Raw genomic sequence first — 4,832 nt, 5'->3', positions numbered from 1 at the left:
ACAGCACAGGGGGAAAAAAAAAAAGGAAGCTTCCACTTTTCTGTGCCAAACCCTCTACTAGATGCTGGGGATTCAGAGATAAGATCCCGTCTCTACCATCAAATAGCTCCAGTCCAGATGAGGGGTCGGATGGTTAGAAATTATCACGATGATGAGGAGATACAGCGACTCTCCAGACACCTTGGGAACCCAAGAGAGGGGCACCCAACCCAGACTGAGGCAGAAAGAAACCAGGAAACACATTCCCCCAAAAGTTGCCCCTCAACTGAGTTATGAAAGATGAACAAGAACTAGCCAAGGGGGGCTTCCCTGGTGGCTCAGTGGTTAAGAATCCGCCTGCCAATGCAGGGGATACGGGTTCGATCCCTGGTCTGGGAAGATCCCACATGCCTCAGAGCCGCTAAGCCCACGTGCCCTAGAGCCTGTACTCTGCAACAAGAGAAGCCACCGCAAAGAGAAGCCCACGCACCGCAGCCAAAAATAATTTAGAAAAAAAAGAAGTAGCCAAGGGAAGAAAGGAAGAAGGAAGTTCAAGGAGAGGAAGCAACATATAGGGGTGTAGACCACTCCAAAATCGCAGGTCCCTGGCAGGCACAGAGGGGAAAGTTGCTGGCAGTTCCTCAAGAGAGGGACACAGAGGAATTGCAAACCGGGGTGAGAGGAACGGAAGAGGTCAGAGCGGCAATGAGGGGTCCGGGGGCCCGTGAGTCTGTCAGGTGGAGAGACCAGTAGATGAGTGCGTTGTTTTGGATCTAGAGATTGAGAAAAAACTTAAGCTGTGGATATAAATTTGGGATTCATCCCAGTGGGTGGTAGCAAAAGCCACAGGAGGATGCTGTCACTCAGGGAGAGTGAGAGGAAAGATGAGAGCACCCACACGTGCCGAGTGGCTGGACAGAGAGGACACAAGAAGGAAGGAGTCTGAGAAAAGGACAAACAGGTCAGCAGCACATGGCGAGAACGTGATTTGTGCTCTCAGGTCCCAAGGCCTCTGCAGATGTAATTCTCTCCCATTTGAAACTTTCTCGGAGAAAGATCAGATTACCTGCAAAGGAATGAAAATCAGATTGTCATCAGACGTCTCATCGGCAACCCCTGATTCAAGAAGGTAGAGCAAAACCTGCAAAGGGAAGAGGGAGTGGCGAGACTGCTAGTTGTCCCCAGCGTCTGCTCCCTCATTCTTCCTTTGTAGTAGAACCTTTGGCTGTGCACAGAGCCACCCAGAATCAAGGTTGTATTTCCAGCCTCCCTTGGAGCTGTGTGGCCATGCAAGTTCCAGCTGTCCCTTCCCCTTTGCACCTTCCTCCTTCCATAATGCTGCCTGGAAAGCTAATAAGAGGCCATCATCTTGGACTGTGATAACAAGGACCACATCTTACGTGTGGCAGAAAACAGGGAGGAGCCTAGTCCCCTGCCATCTTTTACATGAAAAAAATAAAAATAAACCGCAACTTGTTTGAGGCACCGCTGTTTTGGGTCTCTTATTTACAGCTAACCCTGATTCATATTGATATTTAGGGGAAATTATACCCAGCCAACATATCAATCAAGTATGAGAATAAAATGAAGTCATTTTTATGTAGGCAGCAGCCCAAAGGGAAGTCAAGAAAGAGACGTTTAAATGGATTATTTAAAGCCCTAAAAGTAAGTAATAGAAGGAGTAAATAAATAGGTGACTGGCAGGGATTAGGGAAAGACAGGGAATGGTGAAAGCAAGCTAAATTCATCACCTTTCATTGCAGGGAGTCAGGAGATACTGTTTAAACTTGATGCATTAGGTACAGAGATATTAGCGTATTTTCTGGCATCATGGAAGTACTATCAGGAAGGTTAGAAGGAGAAATGGTTGAAGATGATTACTTCAGGGGAATGGGCCTCAGAATTGATGGAGGAAGCCTTTAATTTTTCAGTTTTACTATGTACACTTTAGATGTACATAGGAAAACCTCTGAAGGATACAGACCTAACTCTTAACAGTGTAAACCTCAGGGAGTAGGAACTCCCAGAGGAGGAGGCTCTGGAGACAGATTAGTGTTTCACTTCATAACCTTCTATATTATTTGCTGTTATAAAAGTGAGCACGGGCTTCCCTGGTGGCGCAGTGGTTGAGAGTCCGCCTGCCAATTCAGGGGACACGGGTTTGTGCCCCGTTCCAGGAGGATCCCACATTCCGCGGAGCGGCTGGGCCCGTGAGCCATGGCCGCTGAGCCTGCGCGTCCAGAGCCTGTGCTCCGCAACGGGAGAGGCCACAGCAGTGACAGGCCCGCGTATCGCCAAAAAAAAAAAAAAAGTGAGCACTTATTATTTTCATAAAAAACTTTTACTGTGTATATTTTTTAAAGAATAAGGGGGAATAACAGACAGTGGTCTACAGTCTGGAAAATACCACAGGCAGAAGGACGGGATCTGCAATGTCTCACTTCCCTGGCAGTGAAATCAGGTTTCTCTTAGCAAGTCTGATAGCCTTCGATTTTGCCCACTGCCTGGATTTATCTCGTCCACTGTCCTCCATGGCCAGACCTGAGAGGAGTTTAGAGAGTATTCCCCTCTCGGGAGGTGTCCTGCTCAAATGCTCCACTTCCCGCTGGCGTAATTAGAGTTGGAATTATCTCAGGGCTGAACAATCAGAAGCCTCTGTTTGCAAGGCTTGTGATTTCTCTAGTGACACAACTCCCTTAAATCCTAGTTGGCTGTCTGCCATTGCAGTTCCTAGGGATGCCACATGCAAGTAAGCAATGCCAGAAATCTTGCCCAGTCAGGAAACTCGATTCTGAGCCCACTTCTTGTGGTTTGTCTCTTAGCAACAGGCTTGGGGTTCTGACTATCCTTCTAGGCCTTAGGTTACGATTCTTCCTTGGTATGTATATGGGCATCTGGGGTTCACAGACCAGCATCCTTTCTGTGACTGAGACTGAATTTCTTTTGGGGAACCAACTTTCATCCTCTCATTCTCAGCCAATAAATTTAATCTGGGGTTGTTTTCTACCCCGAAGTCCAGGGATGTGCCAATCAGTACGTCCCCATCTCCCTCACCAAAATGATGGTTGAGGGATGGGCACATGATCTATGGCAGCCCAATCAGAATTAATTACAGGACTTTAGCTGAAAATGCTGGGACACGGACTTGTTCTTTCTTGATGATCTTGATCTTGAACAAGGAGCTGCTGTCAGCCATGAAGACTGTTGGGACGATAAGGGGAGTTATCCAACACTGAAGAAGCAGAATAAAAAGATGAAAAAAAAAAAAACTAGGTTATGATTACAATGGATTGTTTCCTCTGGCTCCTCTTAACTTTAGCATAGAAAATAAAATTCAGCTTTGCAATTGCAGGTAACTCACAATTGTCTCTCCGTGGTCTTAGATGATTGGTCTTAGATCATTGGTTAGATCTTTATTAACAAAGCTAATTATCCAACCTCCTCTCATGGTCCAGCTTAAAGGAAAGATTTTTGTTATCTCGTAGCACCATATGAAGACCACAAGTAGTACATCACCTTCAATATCTTATAAAAATATGTAATGTTTTTCTATGAAACCTCCAATAATTCCACCAGCATTGGGCACATAGTCTGAGCCCTAAAGTACAACAGGAAATGGTTAGATGAGTTAATCCATTTCCATGAGGATAATAAACTTGGAAAGAATGTCTTTATTACTGCTTTCCATACCACTTGGCCAGGTCCACGTTTTAAATTCTGTGACATACAACACCCCACTTCTCGTACCAGATCTTCTTGGTCAAGATTCTTTTAGCTGCAAATAAAGCAACCTCACTCAAAGTAATTTAAAGAAGAGGGGGCTTTTTGGCTCACGGGATGGGAAAGGCAGGGGTATATCGAAAATAGGGACAAAATACTGCTTGCGCACTCACTCTCACTTTCTCTCAGTTGTCTTGCTTTCATATTCTGTTTCAGCTTAATTGTCTTCCAAGTTAGGGTGGGTTTCTGTAAGCAAATTAGAGAACATTGGCCACCAGTGGCATCCAGCATTGTACCTGACAACTCCATGACCAGAAAAGAAACAAACCTCCTGCCTGTCAACAACAACCATAAAAAATCCCAGGAAGCGTTTTGATTGGTTTATCTTGGGTCATGTGTACACCTATCATCCAGGAGCTTAAGATGCTGTGATTGACTTGTACTGGATTATATATGTACTCCTGCAACATTTACCAGAAGAAATGGGGAAGGGGATGCTTAGAAGAGAAAAAAAAGCCACTGAAAAAATTTATGAAAAGACTGAGTAAAATGTCCAGGTACAAGATAAATATATAGAAAACAATGACTCTATATACATTCACAATTACCAGTTATAAAGTGCTAGTTAGTAATATCCCATTTACAATTTAAAAAAAACCTGTAACTGTAAGAATAAATCTAACGAAAAGTGTTCAGGGAAACTATGGATCTTCAATAAAGAGCATAAAATACAGCATGAATGAAAATAAAGAGATTTTGATCTTAGATGGAACAACTTAATATTCTAATACAGGGGATACCCTCTCCTCTATAAATTTAATATAATCCCGTCAAAATTCTAGTGGGATTTTTAAAAAGGGAATTTGAAGTGCTAATCCTAAAGTTAACCTGGAGGGACTTTCCTAGTGGTCCAGTGGTTAAGAATCCACCTTCCAATGCAGGGGACATGGATTTCATCCCTGGTCAGGGAACTAAGATCCCACATGCTGCAGGGCACCTAAGCCTGCGTGCCAGAATTAGAGAGTCCACGTGCCACAACTAGAGAGCCCACACGCCACAACTAGAGAGACTGTGCGCCTCAACTACTGAGCCTGCATGCCCTGGAACCTGTGTGCCACAACTAGGGAGAAGCC

The sequence above is a fragment of the Globicephala melas genome, chromosome 20 (genome assembly GCF_963455315.2).
Source record: "Globicephala melas chromosome 20, mGloMel1.2, whole genome shotgun sequence".
Lineage (NCBI taxonomy): Eukaryota > Metazoa > Chordata > Mammalia > Artiodactyla > Delphinidae > Globicephala > Globicephala melas.
This window is presented reverse-complemented; position numbering follows the sequence as displayed.